The sequence below is a fragment of the Cyanistes caeruleus genome, chromosome 28, assembly GCF_971803275.1.
Source record: "Cyanistes caeruleus chromosome 28, bCyaCae1.hap1.1, whole genome shotgun sequence".
NCBI lineage: Eukaryota > Metazoa > Chordata > Aves > Passeriformes > Paridae > Cyanistes > Cyanistes caeruleus.
This window is the reverse complement of record NC_141728.1, coordinates 1,771,057-1,790,814: the sequence shown is the minus strand read 5'-3', so window position 1 is coordinate 1,790,814 and position 19,758 is coordinate 1,771,057. Positions and strand designations below refer to the sequence as shown.

Here is a 19,758-nt window from a genome sequence, read left to right as displayed (position 1 = left end):
TTTGGCAGTAAGTTGATGCTATGGGGATAAGAGGTGGAATGTCCTGGGTTGATTGTGATGTTAAATTGTATCCCCATTCTTCCACCTAGCCCCGACACAGGTTTTGTATTCTTAAAATTTCATCGAAGAGTAAAAGTGAGTGGAAAAGAAGCACCGAGTCTGTTATCAGAGACTGTACTTCCTCCCCCCGCATCGGGAATTTTGACTACAGCACAGACAGACAAGAAAAGACAGATCACCTTGGCTTTCCAGATCCTTGGAAGGACGCGATGCACAGACACACACCACTGGAGCCGGGCTCTGAAGTAGGAATAGAGCAGCTAATTCATCTATTTCTGGAACAATCCACGGGGGACATGAGATGTAAACTCCAAAAGCTTTGGGGGGCAGATGGGTGAAACTTAGAAGCCTTATTGGAAGAGGCATGGAGAGTTCTCAGCAATTGAGAAGAGGGATATAAGCAAGAAATGGAGAAGCTAGTAGCAGTGGTACAGGAGGAAGGAAAAGGGAAAGGAAGGGATGGACAAGGACCACCCAAACGAGGCCTGTCTCAACTGGGTAGAGACCAATGTGTGTACTGTGGAGAATTTGGTCACTGGAAAAATGAGTGTCCAAAGTGGAAGTGAGATGGCCAAAAGAAACAAGGGAAAGGAGGGGTGGTTCCAGTCACACATCCACAAGAAGACTGAAGGGGACTCAGGGAGTCCACCCCAGGAGACCCTCTGGTTATAAAAATGAAACTCAGAAACAAAATGAAAAGAAGTAGAATTTTTGGTTGATACTAGAGCAACTAACTTGGTGTTAAATAAGGCCTTGATGACTGTGAGTTATGAGAATTATGTTATGATCAAAGGGTGGGGTAATTTAGCATTTAGGGAAAGAAGAGGGAAACACCCACAGCAGTGATTCCTCTGAGAGAGGCTGTGGGGAGTTCCTTCTGTGCTTGAGATCAAGCCAATAGCTGGCCAGTTCTGACAACTGACAGCATTCTGCACCACTGAAAAGGAACTTCACCTTTGTGAATGCCACCTTTTAAACACCCAAGCCCAGGAACTGGTCTCTTTCTTTGCAGCCTTGAAAGGCAGCAGAGCTGTGGTGTGGCTGGCCCCGCTCCCCCGCGGCCTGTGCGGCCTGGGGGGGGCTGGGCCGGAGCCCAGCTGCTCCCGGGGGGAGATGGAGACTGCGGGATCCCCCCCAGGCCAGGCCAGGCTCTGCTGCGGTGCTGGCTTTCCCGGGAAGCCCTCCGGGTCCCGTTCCAGCGGGGTGGCCAAAGCCCTTCCCAGGGGAGCCCCCGGCCCCCAGGCTGGGCCAGGCCACGGCTGATGACACTCGCCAACACCCCCCTGCCCCCCGGCCCGCACAGACAGCTCCTGAGAGCTGGCACCAGCCACACCTGAAATCCCACACCACCACTGCCTGCCATGGCTTGGGACACATTTAACCCTTGCGCTGCACACAGGAGACATGCAGACTTTAATCCTCTCTCCAGGAAAAGAAAAGAACCAAGTGACACGGAAAAAGACAACGTGAAACATCAATGTCAGTAAAAGAAGGAATCAAGCCTCAGGTGGAAGGAGAATGAGGAGATGCTCTAATAAGCTGAAATAGTCTTTTGGTAGGGTCATGGAGATGAATAATTATGTTCTGAAAAATAACTCCTTTAATTCATGAAAGAGTATTGGGGATTGAAGTATTCAAGGTGTAGATCTGGGCAAAGGTATCCACTGATGAAGCCAAGCAGATGTGGAGTAGCTGTGATCCCATGAGAGCTTGAACAGAGAGAGAGGGAGATGAGAGCTGATGAAGACCCTTTGGCCCCAGGGGGAGAAGAAGAAAACCTCTATTCTCAGAGATGAAAAGAACCTTTGCCTCTGAATAACTCATCCTTAAAATAAAACCCCTTAGCTCATGGCCCATGAACACACCTCTGAGTGGTGTGAAAATGGGAGGAGAGGGCAGAGTTTGTGCCCTGGTGACTGCCATTTGTAGAAATGAAAAGCAACAAGAAAACTGTTTCTTGTGGAGATCTCTCCATGGCATGACAAGAGAAAACTCCTCTCCCTGCACAGACTGATGAAAAGACTATTGTATAGTGGGCCCTGTTTTAACATCCCAGGTTTTGTCTCTGCCGTGTCACTGGGGAAAGGAAAAGTTGGGTGGGGGGGGGAGGAAAAGTTTCTGGAACTTTTATTCTTGTTTCTTATTCTTGTAGACCTGATCATACAGTTCTTTTTTTTTAAATTTTAAGCCTGATTTGCCCTTCTCCTAATCCATATCTCACAGAAAGAAGGAAGTAATCTAGTGATTTTAGCTAGAACTAAAACCCACCACCCTCAGCCACTCCTGACAGGACTTGTGCTCCAGACCCCTCAGCAGCCTTGCTGCCCTTCTCTGGACACGCTCCAGCCCCTCCATGGCCTTCCTCAATTGGGGGCCCAGCACTGGACACAGCACTCGAGGTGTGGCCTCAGCAGTGCCCAGCACAGGGGAAGAATCCCTGCCCTGCTCCTGCTGGCCACCCCATTCCTGATGCAGGCCAGGGGCCATTGGCCTTCTTGGCCACCTGGGCACACTGCTGCCTCATGTCCAGCCTGCTGTCCATCAGTGCCCCAGCTCCCTTTCTGCCTGGCCGCTGTCCAGCCACTCTGGCCCCAGCCTGGAGCACTGCAGGCCTTGTTGTGGCCAAAGTGCAGGAGCCGGCACTTGGTCTTGTTCAACCTCACCTTGTTGGCTTTGGGCCCTGCATCCAGCCTGTCCAGCTCCCTCTGCAGAGCCCTCCTGCCCTCCAGCACATCCACACTCCCAGCCAGCTTGGTGTCAGAATGGTTCCATGAGGCCCTGCAGTGTCACAATGGTCTCCACGGTTCCATGACACTCCGTGGAGTCACAGTGGATCCTTGGTGCTTTGGGCCCTGCAGTGTCACAGTGGATCCTTGGTGCTTTGGGCCCCAATTGGATGATGATTTTGTGAACCCTGCCTTTTACCCTGCCCAGGATATCTCTGATTAGCTGATGCTTTGGACCCTCCCTTTGAACCACCTCCCTATTTCAGCTGTTGCACGCTGGCATTTTCTGTCTTTTGCCCCCAACATTCCCCAGAGCAATAAATCCTCTATTATCCCATGCAAAAGACCTCCCTCTTGTCCTTGCCTCCTCTGAGCAGAGTGACAGCTAAAACCCGTAGAGTGAGTACTCTAGTCACACCTGGGCTCATCCTGCTCCTGGGGTGTGACCCACTCCTGTGCAGGCCCAAGTGACAGAGCCGGATCAGCTCCGGTGAGATGTGATATATTCTCCTTCACAGAAGCGGCAACGTTAAGCTCTAATTCAGCTTTCACCTCTCTTCTTTTCTTTCTGCAGGACCTAATGACATCCTTAAACTTTTCCTGAGTTGCCTGTCCCTCTGTCCAAAGGTGATGCACCCTCATCTTTTTCCTGAGTTCCTGCAAAAGCTCCCTGCCCAGCCAGGCCAGGCATTTTCCTCACTAGCTCACTCTGGTGTTGGAGTCTGAGATACAGAGTGCGTGCCCTTGTTTCTAATACTTAGTTCTAGGATTCAAAGAAACACTGAATTTCATATGACATGAAATTCATGAGCATGTTTTCATGGTGATACATGAAAACAAATGTTAAAGTTAGATAGGAAAAGTGTAAGTGTGTAGATTAGAAAGTTTCTTAAATCACTGGGTGAAAAAGTAGTTTAGAGAACAGGATACAAGATGGAAGATTTAGGGTGTTGTCTCTTGTCCTTCTCCTTTCTTCTTCATATTCTTCTCTCAAGGGTTTTTTGGGTAGTAGTAAGTGATTGGGTAAAAAATGCCGCAGTGCAGCGCACAGGTGTTGGGTCTTTAGTCACTAAGAAAAATAATTGAGTTGGCATCTGTTAATTGGGTAAATGGACATATTAAAGACCTGAAGACGATCTTTGTTAGCCATTTTACCCCTTTTCTATCATAATGCACATAGCTCCTTGTACCTTGTAATGCTGATAAAAGAAGAATAAACAACTGAGACCGAACAAGAGAAAACTGCCTCTCTCTCCTCAATCTTCAGTTGAAAGGGAAAAAGAACCTAATCCAAAAGTCCCTAACGAGACACCCAACAGCAAGGGTTCTCTCAGCTGCAGATGACGATCGATGAGGACCTGCAGAGGATTGAAAGATCCATCTTTCTTTTAGAGAAGTCACTGTCCTCACTCTCTGAGGTTGTCTTACAAAATAGATGTGGGCTAGATCTTCTGCTAATGCAGCAAGGAGGCCTCTGTGCCGCCCTGAAAGAAGAGTGTTGCTTTTATGCTGATCACACCGGAGCGGTCAGAGATTCTATGGCTGAACTGAGGGAAAGATTAGCCCAGAGAAAGAGAGATAGAGAGGCCCAACAAGGGTGGTTTGAATTGCTGTTTAACCAGTCTCCGTGGCTGACCAGCCTGGTGTCCACTCTGATCGGGCCAATCATAATGATCTTACTGGTGCTAAACTTTGGACCATGTTTTAAATGAGCTTGTGTCTTTTGTCAAGAGCCGACTAGAGAGGGTCAACATCCTGTTTGTAGAAAGACAGCAGATGCTCCAAGAATGCACTTGGTCACCTCCTGTGCCTTATTGTTTGTTAATGAAACACTGCCGTGTCGATTTAATAAGTATTTAACCTTTTTACTTAAGTATAGTGCACCTTATATTTTTACTCAAGTCTATTATATCTACTTTTAAAACTTTTCATAATATAGATAAATTAGATAAAATGATTAAAAACAGATATACATAAAATAACATTAGAACTTAGAAGACTAATACAACTCATATTCTAGCAAATTTAGTTAAGCATTAGGAGGGGGGGAAATGAGGTCAGCTAGGGCCCGGCGGTCGGAAGATATCGGGATGTAACGGAAAGATGGAGTCACCCCCCTCCTCCATAGTTTATGGTAATGACCCCCGTAATTAGCCAATAGCACCTAGCTGTGATGAAAGCAGATGGGAGTGACACTGTGAACCTAGGTTATAAAGTGTCAAATTCTCCAGCAATAAATGCCATTTTTGCCATCCATCACATTGGTGTTGGGTGCAAATGGACCGAGTGACCTGGGATTGGTCACCGTGCCATTCCTGAACCAAAGATAGAGCAATCTCTCTTTCCTGGAAGGTGTTCAGCTTTGAACAAACTAGTTTTGCTGAAGATGAGCCCAGGCAGTGGTGAGTTAGAGCACTTGATCAAACTCCCAGAGTATCCTCACATCTGTTTGGACACAATTTCTCTTTGTTTTTTCATTGTGAATGCTTTCTCCTGCCCCGCTGCCTCCTGCTTGGAGTTGTACGCGCAGCAGAGTCCCAGAGTTTTCTCAGCAGGCCTGTGCAGCGAGTTCTGAGCCAACGTGTGGCTCTGCTGCCAGCCCAAATCTGCGCTTTCCTTGCCCAGCCTGAGCGCAAGTGGGGCATGTGCTGGGCGTGGCTGGAGATTTTCATCACCAAAATCCTCCAGCGTCAGGGCATTTCCATCTGCCCATTGCTTTGGAGAGCACAAATCACAAACCACCCATCTCAGCTGATAAATGTCATTGCGTGCAGATTGCTGCAGCTGCACAGCTGAGCTACAAATACACATGAATCCATTTCAGTTGAAAAATGGCATTTATTACAAATTGCTACACCTGCAATGACAATACACAACTATAAAAATCTCCATTAAGTTTAAAAAAAGTCATTTATTATATTATAAGGTGGCACCTTGGGCTGGCACACACTTGAGGAGTGGGTCTGTTTTCAACTTAGGAGTTTAGGAGTTTCAGATTGCTTAAAAAAAAAAAAAATAAGGGAAAAACCTTTCTTTCCTGACTGCAGGCAGCTCTCCAAGCAAAGCAGGTCCCAGGTGAGGGAGGACAGAGAGGATGGGGTTGGGGAATGTGGAGCAAGGCTGTCCACACTGGCTCACACCTCAAGGCACAGCTTCTCTGAGCAGGCCAGACCTCCTGAGGAGACCCTGGCTCAATATCAATCACAGAATGCTGCAATCTCCTCTGCTCCAAAGAGAGCAGGAATAAAATACATCCTTTAGAACAGGAATGTGCATTTCCTAGAAGCTGTTATAAATACATATTATAATATTGGCTTTTCACAAGGATTCAGGTGAATGCTGTATGTATCACGTTCCAATGGCTTTGCTGTAACAGTCGATAGAGGATGTTTGAACTGTCTGCTCAGTTGGGATAACTCCAGTGAACAGATGATGGGGACCCTGCTGCCATCAACACTCAGCACCTGTGCAAAGAAGGACCCAAGGCCCAAATTCAAAGGGGAGAAGAAGAGGATTAAAACCACAAACCAAGACACAGGCATGCTGTAAAAAGGCAGACCCAAGGAGTGGCCATGCTAAACAGTTCCTGGGAAATGTAAAGTAGTTAATGGGAAAGTTTGAATATGCATAAAGTCTATGAATATGCATCAGATGATGCAATAGAAATGGGATATAAAGGGTGTTTCCAAAACACCAGGGGTGCTCTTGGCAGAGGGCCAAGCACCCAGCCCTTTTAACCCTTTGCTTTATTGTCTTTGTCTCCGTCTGACTTTCTTGTTAAACCTTGCAAAATTGACCAGGAAAGTGAATGTCATTTTTCACAGGTGTCCAGATGGGAAATTGAGACCTAAAAAGAAGAATTTGGCTGGAAAAGGAACAGTTTGGCCCAAAATTGGGGGTTTGAGACAGAAAAAGGGGCTGTTTAGATCTCAGTAAAAATGAGAGTTTGAATCCAAACAAATTGGGAGACTGACTTTAAAGGTCAACCCAGGTGAGCAAATGAGAGCCTAAAAAAGTGGAATTTGAGTACTCAGGTGAGAAATTTGGACCCAAAAATCAGAATTTGGGCCAAACAATAGGAATTTGGGTGCCCAGATGGGAAGTTTGGAACCAAAATATGTGAGTTTGGGCGCCCAGATGGGAAATGTGGACCCAGAATGGGGAATTTGGCTCCCAAAGGAACCGTGTGATACAAAATTTGGGGTTTCAGCATCAAAAACTGGCAGTTTAGATGTAAAAATGGGAGTTTGGATTAAAACAATGGGAGTCTGATGCTAAAAGGTCAACCCAGGTGAGCCAATGGCAGCCAGGGGGGAGATTTGGAGCAAGAAAGGGATATTTGGGATGAAAAAGGCGATTTGGGGCCAGAATAAAAGGGAGTTTGTGTCCAAAAGGGGAGAATTTGGGCCCAATAAATAGGAATTTGGGTCCTCAGGTGGGAAGTTTATGCCTAAAATGGGGACTTTTGGCCCAGGAAGGGAAAATTTGAGCCTAAAAAAGGGGAATTTGGGTGCTCAGATGGGAAATTTGGACCCAAATGGGAGTTTTGGTGCTGAAAGGGAGAATTTGGGCCTAAAAAGGGGAAATTTTGGAACTCAGGTAGGGTATTTGGACACAAAGAGGAGAATTTGGGGCCAAAACTGGGGACTTTGATCCCAAAGAAGGTGAATTTGTGTGCCCAGGGGAGAAATATGGATCCAGAAAGTGGAATGTGGTTCCAAAATAGAACAGTTTGGCCCAAAACTGGGGGTTTGTGCAACAAAAAGGGACAGTTTAGTGTTGGGAAGGTAGAATTAGAAAGAAATTATAAATATGACTCTTTAGCCAGAAAGGCTAAGGAAGAAATACAAATGAAAGCACGGTTTGTATAATTCAAATAAACTGGTCTGGTATGCCAGAACACATTCTTTCCCCCAATAAAACCAAGCTGAGGCCCCTCTCCCCAGCCTTATAAGGAAAGGTCTGAAGGACCCCTGAGATAGCTAAAAATATGCAAAATCAGCAATTTCTATAGGTCACACACAAATGTTACTGTATTAGTATACTTAGAAAGATTGGTCAGTAAAGGAATAGCATATTCAATGTATAGATTATATAAGTTACTGTAAAAGAGAACTCTTTTGCTACGCTCTTGCTTAGTCTCTCTTGGCTCTCTCTTGGCTCTCTCTTGGCTCTCTTAGCCTTTTTGCCTCACACTTTCTACACTCTTGCTGTTCTCTCTTTCCTGCTCTTCTTTATCCCCTCTTTTTCCCGGCTCTCTCACTTCTGTTCTGTTACTCTCTTTCTTAGAAATCTTAAATCCTGAGCTCCTGTATTCATATTTTACCCCTTTTGTATTGTTCTCTCCGAGCCTGCTTTGAGCTCTATCTGCTGGCTCCTAGCAGGGATCTCTCTCTCCCACGCCCTGGAATAAACTACTGACACCTAACTCGACTAGAGAGGTCTCTGCCGTGTCTCAGACCGCCCACCCCCGAAGCGTCTCTTACAGTTTAGACCCAAAAAGGAGATTATGTTTTAAAATAATATTAAAGTCATTAATAAGTCTTAAAGCCTTTAGTCTGACGCTAAAAGGTCAGGTGAGCCAATGGCAGCAATTTGGTTCAAAAAGGGGAGATTTGGGCTGAAAAAGGGAAATTTGGGCCTAAAAAGGGGAAATTGGTCACTGAGGTGTGAAATTTGGGCCCAGAAAGGGGAATTTGGGACCAGGAAAGGAGAATTTGGGACCAAAAAGGGAGAAATTGGGTGCCCAGATGAGACAGTTGGACCCAGAAATGGGGGAAATTTGCTCCAAAAGGAACAGTTTGGCCCAAAACTGGAAGTTTGAGCCATAAAATGGGGGAGTTTAGACCCAAAAATGAGAGTTTGGATTAAAAAAACAATTGGAGTCTCACACTAAAAGGTCAACTCAGGTGAGACAATGGCAGCAATTTGGGGCAAAAAAGGGAGATTTGGGCTGAAAAAGAGAAATTTGGGCCAGGAAAAAAGGGAGTTTGGGTCTAAAAAGGGGAATCTGGGCCAAAAATGGGTAATTTGGGCACACAGGTGGGAAATTCGGAGGCAGAAAATGGAGTGTGGATTAAGAAAGGGAGAATTTGGGCCAGGAAAAAAAGGGGAAATTGGGTGCCCAGATGTAAAATTTGAATGCAAAAGTGAGAGTTTTGGTGCAGAAATGGAGAACTAGGGCCAAAATAAGGGGAAATTGGACATTCAGGTAAAAAAAATGTGCCCAGAAAGGGGAATTTGGGCCAGGAAAGGAGAATTTTGGCACAAAATAAGGGGAATTTGGGTGCCCATTCAGGAAATTTGGACCCCAAATTGGAAATTTTGCTCCCAAAAAGAACAGTTTGGGCCAAAACTGGGGGTTTGATCAGCAAAAAGGGGCAGTTTAGGTGTAAAAATGAGAGTTTGGATTAAAACAAATGGGAGTCTGATGCTAAAATGTCAACCCAGGTGAGCCAACGGCAGCCAGGGGGAAAATTTGGGGAAAGAAAGGGAGATTTGGGATGACAAAGGGATTTGGGGCCAGAATGAAAGGGAGTTTGTGCCCAAAAAGGAAGAATTTGGGCCCAAAATTGGGGACTTGGGTCCCAAAAAAGGGGAATTTGGGTGACCGGGGGGAAATTTGGACCAAATGAGGAATGTGGTTCCAAAATGGAACAGTCTGGCCCAAAACTGGGGGTTTGAGCAACAAAAAGGGGCAGTTTAGACCCAAAAAGGAGATTATGTTTTCAAAAAAAATTAAAGTCTGATGCCAAAAGGACAACTCAGGTGAGCCAATGGCAGCGATTTGCGGTGAAAGGGGGAGATTTGAGATGAAAAAGAGACATTTGGCATGAAAAAAAAGAGTTTGGGTCCAAAAAGGGGAATTTGGGCCAGGAGAAAGGGGAATTTGGGTGCCCAGATGGGAAATTTAGATCCAAAAGTGGGGGTTTTGGTGCTGAAAGGGAGCATTAGGGCCCAAAAAGGGGAAAATTGGGCACTCAGGTGGGAAATTTGAGCCCAGAAAGGGGAATCTGGGTCCAGGAATAAATAATTTGGGCCCTAAAAAGAGGAATTTGGGTGCCCAGATGTGACATTTGCACCCAAAAAAGGGGGAATTTGGCTCCAAAAGGAACAGTGTGTCCCACAAGTGGGGTTTGAGCAACAGAAAGGGGCAGTTTAGATATAAAAATGAGAGTTTAGTTTAAAAACAATGGGAGTCTGAGCCTAAAAGGTCAACCCAGGTGAGCCAATGGCAGCCGGGGAGAACTTTGGGGCAAAAAAGGGAGATTTGGGATGAAAAAAGGGAGTTTGGCCCAGAGAAAAAAAAGAGTTTGTGTCCAAAAAGGAGATTTTGGGCCTGAAAAGGAAGATTTGGGTGCCCAAATGGGAAGTTTGGACCAAAACAGGGGAATTTGGGATCTAGTGGGAAACTTGGACACAAAAATTGGAATATGGGTCCAAAACCCAGAATTTTAGGCTGGAAAAAGGAGATTTGGGGGGCCCAGAAAAAAGGGAAGCTTGAACCCAGAAGGGGGAGTTTTGGTGCTGAAATGCAGAATATGTGCCTAAAGAAGCAGAATTGGGGTGCTCAGGTGGGAAATGTGGATGCCAAAAGGGGAATCTGGAGCCTAAAAAGGGGAATTTGGATGCTCAGATGGGAAATTTGGACCCAAATGAGAGTTTTGGTGCTGAAAGAGAGAATTTAGACCTAAAAAGGGGAAATTTGGGAACTCGGGTAGGGTATTTGAACTCAAAGAGGAAGAATTTGGGGCCAAAACTGGGGAGTTTGGTCCCAAAAAAGGGGAATTTGGGGGCACAGATGGGAAATGTGGACCCAGGAGGGGGAATGTGGTTCCAAAATGGAAGAGTTTGGCCCAAAACTGGGGCTTTGAGCAACAAAAAGTGTTAGTTTAGATAGAAAAAGGAGATTTGTTTTAAAATAATATTAAAGTCTGATGCTAAAAGGTCAACTCATGTGAGCCAATGGCAGCAATTTGGGTCAAAAAGGGGAGATTTGGGATGAAAAAGAGAAATTTGGGCCCAGAATAAAAGGGAGTTTAGGTCCGAAAAGGAGAATTTGGTCCAAAAATTGGGATATTGGGCACTCAGGTGGGAAATTTGGATGCAGAAAATGGAGTGTGGATTAAGAAAGGGAGAATTTGGGCCTTAAAAAGGGGGATTTGGGTGCCCAGATGTAAAATATGAACCCAAAAGTGAGAGTTTTGGTGCAGAAAGGGAGAATTAGGGGCTAAAAAAGAGGAAATTGGGCACTCATGTGGGAAATTTATGCCCAGAAAGGGGAATTTTGATCCAGGAAAGAAGAAATTGGGCCAAAAAAAGGGGAAATTGGGTGCCCAGATGGGACATTTGGACTTGAAAAGGAGGGAATTTGGGCCCAAATGGAACAGTTCGGCCCAAAACTGGAAATGTGAGCCAAAAAAAGGGGCAGTTTAGACACAGAAATGAGAGTTTGGATTAAAAAAATAATGGGAGTCTGATGCTAAAAGATCAATTCAGGTGAGACAATGGCAGCCAGGGGGAAATTTGGGGCAAGAAAGGGAGATTTGGGATGAAAAAGGGGAGTTTGGGCCAGAAAAAAAGGGAGATTGTGTCCAAAACCAGGATAGTTTGGGCCCAATAAATAGGAATTTGGGTCCTCAGGTGGGAAGTTTATGCGTAAAATGGGGACTTCTGGCCCTGGAAAGGAGAATTTATGCCAAAGAAAAGGGGAATTTGGGTGCTCAGATGGGAAATTTGGACCCCAAATGGGAGATTTGGGACTGAAAGGCAGTATTTGGGCCTAAAAAGGAGAAATTTTGGAACTCAGGTAGGGTATTTGGACCCAAAAAGAAGAATTTGGGGCCAAAAATGGGGACTTGGGTCCCAATAAAGGAGAATTTGTGTGCCCAGATGGGAAATTTGGACCCAGAAGGGGAATGTGGTTCCAAAATGGACAGTTTGGCCCAAAAGTGGGGGTTTGAGAAACGAAAAGTGTTAGTTTAGACCCAGAAATGAGAGTTTGGATTAAAAAAACAATGGGAGTCTGATGCTTAAAGATCAACTCAGGTGAGCCAATGGCAGCCAGGGGGAAATGAGGGGCAAAAAGGGGAGATTTGGGAAGAAAAAGGGGAGTTCAGGCCAGGAAAAAGGAGTTTGGGGGCAAAAAGGAGAATTTTGGCCTAAAAAAGGAAAATTTGGGCACCCAAATGGGAAGTTTGGACCAAACTGGGGAAATTTGGGATCCAGTGGGAAACTTGGACACAAAAAGCACAATATGGGTCCAAAACCCAGAAATCTGGGTTGAAAAAAGGAGAATTGTCATGCCCAAAAACAGAGAAGTTTGGACCCAGAAAGGGGGAGTTTTTGCACTGAAAGGCAGAATTTGGGCTGAAAAAAGGAGAATTTGGGTGCTCAGGTGGGGAAGTTGGACCCAAAAATGGGAATTTGGGTCCAAAAAATGGAAATTTGGGCTCAAAAAAAGGTGAATTTGGGTGCGCAGATGGGAAATGTAGACCCCGAAGGGGGAATTTGTCTCCCAAAAAGAACAGTTTGGCCCAAAACTGGGGGTTTGAGCCACAAAAAGGGGCAGTTTAGATATGAAAATGAGAGTTTAGGTTATAAAAATGGGAGTCTGATGCTAAAAGGTCAACCCAGGTGAGCCAATGGCAGCCAGGGGGGAAATCTGTGGCAAGAAAGGGAGATTTGGGATGAAAAAAGGGAGTTTGGGCCAGAGAAATGGGGAGATTAGGTCCAAAAGTGAGAATTTGGGCTCAAAAGTGGGAATTTGGGGACAAAAAACAACATTGTGGGCACTCAGGTTGGACATTTGTACTCAAAAAGTAGAATTCGGGCCTAAAAAGGGGGAAATTGAGCACTCAGGTGGAAAATTTGGATGACAAAAAGGAAATCTGGGTTTAAAAAATGGTAATTTGGACCAAAAAAGGTGAATTTGGGTGCCCAGATGGGAAATGTGGACCCAAAAGGGAAAATCTGGCTCCTAAAAGGAACAGTTTGGCCCAAAACTGGCGGTTTGAGCAGCAAAAGGGGCACTTTAGATGTAAAAATGAGAATTTGGATTAAAACAATGGGAGTCTGATGTTAAAAGGTCAACCCAGGTGAGCCAATGGCAGCCAGGGGGAAATTTGGGGCAAGAAAGTGAGATTTGGGATGAAAAAGGGGATTTGGGGCCGGAATGAAAGGAAGTTTGTGTCCAAAAAGGGAGAATTTGGGCTTAAAAAGGGGGAATTTGGTTGCTCAGATGGGAAATTTGGATCAAAAAGGGGTAATTTGGACCAAAAAGGGGTAGTTTGGAACAAAAAGGAGGAATTTGGGCACTCAGGTGAGAAATTTGGACCCAAAAAGTGGATTTAAAATGAGAAAAAATAGGTATTTGAGTGCCCAGATGGGAAATTTGGACCCAGATGGGAAATCTGGTGTTAAAAGGGAGAATTTTGGCCTAAAAAAGAGGAATTTGGATGCCCAAATTGAAAGTTTGGACCAAAACAGGGGAATTTGGGATCTAGTGGGAAACATGGACACAAAAAATGGAATATGTGTTCAGAACTTAGAAATCTGGACCAAAAAAGGAGAATTCGGGCAACCAAAAAAGGGAAGTTTGGACCCTGAAGGGGGAGTTTCAACACTGAAAGGAAGATTTTGGGCCTAAAAACCCAGAATTTGGGTGCTCAGATAGGAAATGTGGACCCAGAAGGGAAAATATGGCTCCCAAATGGAACAGTTTGACCAAAAACAGGGGGTTTAAGCAACAAAAAGTGCTGGAGAAGATGAAAGAGGAAAACTTTATGAATATGATTATTTAGCAAAAGATTCTAAAAATATGAAGCCTAGAATGGAAATAGAACTGAAAGCTTGCTTTGAGTCATAAAATGCTGAGTACTAGTTAGTACATAACCACAGAACAATATCTTAGCCAGCTAAAGGAGAATCCCTGTTGATGAAACAATGTCCTTCTGCAGACAGAGAATCCAGAAGTCAAGCAGCAAGAGAAGAATTTGCAAAGCTTTTAGAGTTTGAAATGTAACATTCCATGGTATTGTAGTAGTTCTTAAAAGCTATATGTAAATCCTTTACTGGGTGTATGTTGTAGTGGTTGATTACTGGGAATTAGAACATTCACTATGGAAAATGATATAATGTATTGTAACAAGAACTTCACTCTTTTGTTCCCCCCTCTCTCTCTTTAAGCTCTCCTCTCTTGTCCTCCCCACTCTCTTACCCCTGGCTCTTGCTCTCCCCTCTCCATTCTCTCTCCCTCCCTGACCACGTGTACGCCGAGGCTGGCAGCAGAAACGGGTCTCTTCCTCCCTCTACCCAAATAATAAATGGTTTATACCTGAACAGCTTGACCCTGCAGAAGTCTCTCACCATGAGCGTTTTGTACATCTATAGCAGTTCATGCTTTTCCTTAGACACCAGGGGAAGTGGGATGAGCTTTGGGGCTGTGATATGTTTTTCTCCCTCTGGAATAACCCTGAATGGCAGAGGGACTGTGGGATCAAAGCCCCCTCTGATCCTTTGGTGTTGGCCCTTGAGAAAGAAAATCAGGCCAACAAAGGGAAGCTCAAACGGTGCTGTTGGAGCTGCAGCCTCGGCCAGAGGTGCATCAGGCTGAGTAAGGCCTATCCAGCAGCAGCCCAGCAAGAACAGAACTGAACTCATTTAATCAGCCCTCCCTTCAGGAGGCAGCAGGAGGAAGAGGTGCACTTGGAAGCTCCATTTGCCCCTCTGCCCCCTCCACACCTGGAAGCTCCATTTCCCCTCCACCTCCTCCCGACAGCTTTAAGGGGGCATCAGCCCCAACACCCCCAGGTAGCCCGATTGCATCGCGGAGCAGAAAGCAGGGACTACAGGCACCCTTGTGGGAAGCAATAGGACCAGAAGGGACAATGGTTGTTAAGGAACCCTTTTCTCCTCTCAACACAGAGGCCTGAGAAAAGGTCACAAAGAATTATCAAAGTGACCCAGTAAACACTGCCAAATGTTTATGATATATAGTCAAACAACATAACCCAGATTGAAGTGACACACAATTGTTATTGGATGCATTAACCAAAACTGAGAAACAATTGGTTCTAAAACCAGCAGGGGACCTGGCAAAGGACCATTATAAAACATTACAAATGGATGGAAAAGAATACTTTCCTCTCCAGGACCCACCATGGGATCCAAATCAGTCGAGTGCAAGGAGAAAGTCAGAAAGCTGCCAGGAGTGGAGAGTGAAGGGAGTGGAGAGGGCTGCACCTAAAACCATGAACTGGGCAGCCTTATATGCAATCAAACAAGGTCCCTGGGAATCTCCCTGGGAATTCCCAGATCCTTGGAAGGACGCAATGCACAGACACACACCACTGGAGCCGGGCTCTGATGTAGGAATACAGCAGCTAGTTCATCTATTTCTGGAACAATCCACAGGGAACATGAGGTGTAAACTCCAAAAGCTTTGGGGGCAGATGGGTGAAACTTAGAAGCCTTATTGGAAGAGGCATGGAGAGTTTTCAGCAATTGAGAAGAGGGATATAAGCAAGAAATGAAGAAGCTAGTAGCAGTGGTACAGGAGGAAGGAAAAGGGAAAGGAAAGCACAGACAAGGACCAACCAAACGAGGCCCGTCTCAACTGGGTAGAGACCAATGTGTGTACTGTGGAGAATTTGGTCACTGGAAAAATGAGTGTCCAAAGTGGAAGTGAGATGGCCAAAAGAAAGAAGGGAAAGGAGGGGTGGTTGCAGTCACACATCCACAAGAAGACTGAAGGGGACCCAGGGAGTCCACCCCAGCAGACCCTCTGGTTATAAAAAAGAAACTGGGGGAACAAGACAAAGAAATAGAATTTTTGGTTGATACTGGAGTAACTTACTTGGTTTTAAATAAGGCCTTGATGCCTATGAATGATGAGAATTATGTTACAATCAAAGGGTGTGGTAGTTTAGCATTTAGAGAAAGAAGTGGGAAACACCCACAGCAGTGATTCCTCTGAGAGAGGCTGTGGGGAGTTCCTTCTGTGCTTGAGATCAAGCCAAGAGCTGGCCAGTTCTGACAACTGACAGCATTCTGCACCACTGAAAAGTAACTTCACCTTTGGGAATGCCACCTTTTAAAGACCCAAGGCCAGGAACTGGTCTCTTTCTTTGCAGCCTTGAAAGGCAGCAGAGCTGTGGTGTGGCTGGCCCCGCTCCCCCGTGGCCTGTGCGGCCTGGGGGGGCCTGGGCCGGAGCCCAGCTGCTCCCGGGGGGAGATGGAGACTGCGGGATCCCCCCCAGGCCAGGCCAGGCTCTGCTGCGGTGCTGGCTTTCCCGGGAAGCCCTCCGGGTCCCGTTCCAGCGGGGTGGCCAAAGCCCTTCCCAGGGGAGCCCCCGGCCCCCAGGCTGGGCCAGGCCACGGCTGATGACACTCGCCAACACCCCCCCTGCCCCCCGGCCCGCACAGACAGCTCCTGAGAGCTGGCACCAGCCACACCTGAAATCCCACACCACCACTGCCTGCCATGGCTTGGGACACATTTAACCCTTGCACTGCACACAGGAGACCTGCAGACTTTAATCCTCTCTCCAGGAAAAGAAAAGAACCAAGTGACACGGAAAAAGACAACGTGAAACATCAAGGTCAGTAAAAGAAAGAATCAAGCCTAAGGTGGAAAGTGAATGAGGAGATGCTCTAATAAGCTGAAATATTAATTTGGTAGTGCCATGAAGATCAATAATTATGTTCTGAAAAATAACTCCTTTAATTCATGAAAGAGTATTGGGGGATTGAAGTATTCAAGCTGTAGATCTGGGCAAAGGTATCCATTGATGAAGCCAAGCAGATGGTGGAGTAGCTGTGATCCCATGAGAGCTTGAACAGAGAGAGAGGGAGATGAGAGCTGATGAAGACCCTTTTCCCCCAGGGAGAGAAGAAGAAAACCTCTGTTCTCAGAGATGAACAAAACCTTGGCCTTTGAATAACTCATCCTTAAAATAAAACTTTTTAGCTCATGGCCCATGAACACACCTCTGAGTGGTGTGAAAATGGGAGGAGAGGGCAGAGTTTGTGCCGGGGTGACTGCCATTTGTAGAAATGAAAATTGACGAAAAATCTGTTTCTTGTGGAGAACTCTCCATGGCATGACAAGAGAAAACTCCTCTCCCCGCACAGACTGATGAAAAGACTATTGTATAGTTGGCACTGCTTTAACATCCCAGGTTTTGTCTCTGCTGTGTCACTTGGGAAAGGAAAAGTTGGGTAGGGGGAGGAAAGCTTTCTGGGGCTTTTATTCATTTTTTTTTTTCTTGTAGTCCTGATCATAAAGTTTATTTATTCCTATTCAGTTTTAAGCCTGTTTTGTCTTTCTCCTAATCCATATCTCGCAGCAAGAAAGAAGGAAGTACTCTGGTGATTTTAGCTAGAGCTTAAACCCACCACCCTCAGCCACTCCTGACAGGACTTGTGCTCCAGACCCCTCAGCAGCCTTGTTGCCCTTCTCTGGACACGCTCCAGCCCCTCCATGGCCTTCCTCAATTGGGGGCCCAGGACTGGACACAGCACTCGAGGTGTGGCCTCAGCAGTGCCCAGCACAGGGGAAGAATCCCTGCCCTGGTCCTGCTGGCCACACCATTCCTGATCCAGGCCAGGGGCCATTGGCCTTCTTGGCCACCTGGGCACACTGCTGCCTCATGTCCAGCCTGCTGTCCAGCAGTGTCCCAGCTCCCTTTCTGCCTGGCCGCTGTCCAGCCACTCTGGCCCCAGCCTGGAGCACTGCAGGCCTTGTTGTGGCCAAAGTGCAGGAGCCGGCACTTGGTCTTGTTCAACCTCACCTTGTTGGCTTTGGGCCCTGCATCCAGCCTGTCCAGCTCCCTCTGCAGAGCCCTCCTGCCCTCCAGCACATCCACACTCCCAGCCAGCTTGGTGTCAGAATGGTTCCATGAGGCCCTGCAGTGTCACAATGGTCTCCACGGTTCCATGACACTCCGTGGAGTCACAGTGGATCCTTGGTGCTTTGGGCCCTGCAGTGTCACAGTGGATCCGTGGTGCTTTGGGCCCTGCAGTGTCACAGTGGATCCTTGGTGCTTTGGGCCTCAATTGGATGATGATTTTGTGAACCCTGCCTTTTACCCTCCCCAGGATATCTCTGATTAGCTGATGCTTTGGACCCTCCCTTTGAACCACCTCCCTATTTCAGCTGTTGCACGCTCACATTTTCTGTCTTTTGCCCCCAAGATTCCCCAGAACAATAAATCCTCTGTTATCCCATGCAAAAGACTTCCCTCTCATCCTTGTCTCCTCAGAGCACAGAGTGACAGCCAAAAGCCGTAGAGTGAGTACTCTAGTCACACCTGGGCTCATCCTGCTCCTGGGGTGTGACCCACTCCTGTGCAGGCCCAAGTGACAGAGCCAGATCAGCTCCAGCCTAACGCGATATATTATCCTTCACAGAAGCACCAAAGCTAAGCTCTAATTGAGCTTTAACTTCTTTACTTTTCTTTCTGCAGGACCTAACGACATCCTTAATCATTTCCTGAGTTGCTTGTCCCTCTGTCCAAAGGTGATGCACCCTCATCTTTTTCCTGATTTCCAGCAAAAGCTCTCTGCCCAGTCAGGCCAGGCATTTTCCTCACTAGCTTACTCTGATGTTGGAGTCTGGGATACAGAGTGTGTGCCCTTGTTTCTAATACTAAGTTCTAGGATTCAAAGAAACACTGAATTTCATATGACATGAATTTCATGAGCATGTTTTCATGGTGATACATGAAAACAAATGTAAAAGTTAGATAGGAAAAGTGTAAGTGTGTAGATTAGAAAGTTTCTTAAATCACTGGGTGAAAAAGCAGTTTAGAGAAAAGGAGACAAGATGGAGGATTTAGGGTGTTGTCTCTTGTCCTTCTTCTTTCTTCTTCATGTTCTTCTTCTAGGGGTTTTTGGGGAGTAGTAAGTGATTGGGTCAAAAATGCCGCAGTGCAGCGCACAGGTGTTGGGTCATTGGGTCACTAAGAAATATAATTGAGTTGGCATCTGTTAATTGGGTAAATGGACATATAAAAGACCTTGAAGAGGATCTTTGTTAGCCATTTTACCCTTTTCTATCATAGTGCACATAGCTCCTTGTACCTTGTAATGCTGCTAAGAAAAGAATAATCAACTGAGACCGAACAAGAGAAAACTGCCTCCCTCTCATCAATCTTCAGTTGAAAGGGAAAAAGAACCTAATCCAAAAGTCCCTAACGAGACAGATAAGAAGCAGCTATCAGTGAGAGACAACAGAAACAATGGGATGGATTCCACTAAAAGATCAAAGAGGCACTGAAAGAACACTATGAATTCCATGAAAGTAAAGAATTAAGAAGGGATTATGCATTGAGGGGGTAACCCAGGTATCAGGTGTTCCGGTACTGTCAAGTACCTCAGCCTATGGGGAAAGAGAGAAGGGACAAGCGGCCGGGAATTAGGATAAATAGGAGGCTGCGCCCTCCAAAAATTTGAGAGACCCCAGGGGAATGCCCCATGGCCTCTCCCTTTATTCGAATAAAATAAAAAGGACTCCTATGTCTCCTTCTTGGATATAAACCTCTGGTGTTTGTGGATTAATTTTCCTGACACCTGTTTTGGTAGGTGAGTGCAGTAGACAGAAGGTGGCACAGGTTTAGTAGATGGCACCTGCCCCCAGGGCCAGGGCAGGCAACTGGGTTCTTTCCTGTGACTAGAATAGTTACTGCACTTTCCATCTCCATGAGTTGTTTTTAAGGCAGAGGAAGATATTCTGGGGAAGTGAACGGAACCCAGCACCATGGGAGTGACTTCAGCATCTCAACATTTCCCTTGAGCTCCATGTGCATGACTTAGGTAGCTGTGGAGCCAGCTGGTCAAAGGCCCAGCCCTGCCTCCCATTTGAGGGGAAGAAAGAGGAAGAGTTCATCAGGGCTCAGTCAGAAAGGAAGTTTTGGTGCTTCCAGAAGCACAGCTTTGGTAGCAGAGGAACATCTCGGCTCCTGCCACCCGC

General features: G+C 46.2%; 1 long non-coding RNA gene across 1 annotated transcript in view; it reads left to right on the top strand.

Annotated features, from left to right (window-relative positions):
• The window catches only part of LOC147649008 (uncharacterized), a 769,650-nt gene that overhangs the window by 232,731 nt on the left and 517,161 nt on the right, over positions 1–19,758 (top strand). The gene's annotated exons all lie outside the window — the stretch shown is intronic.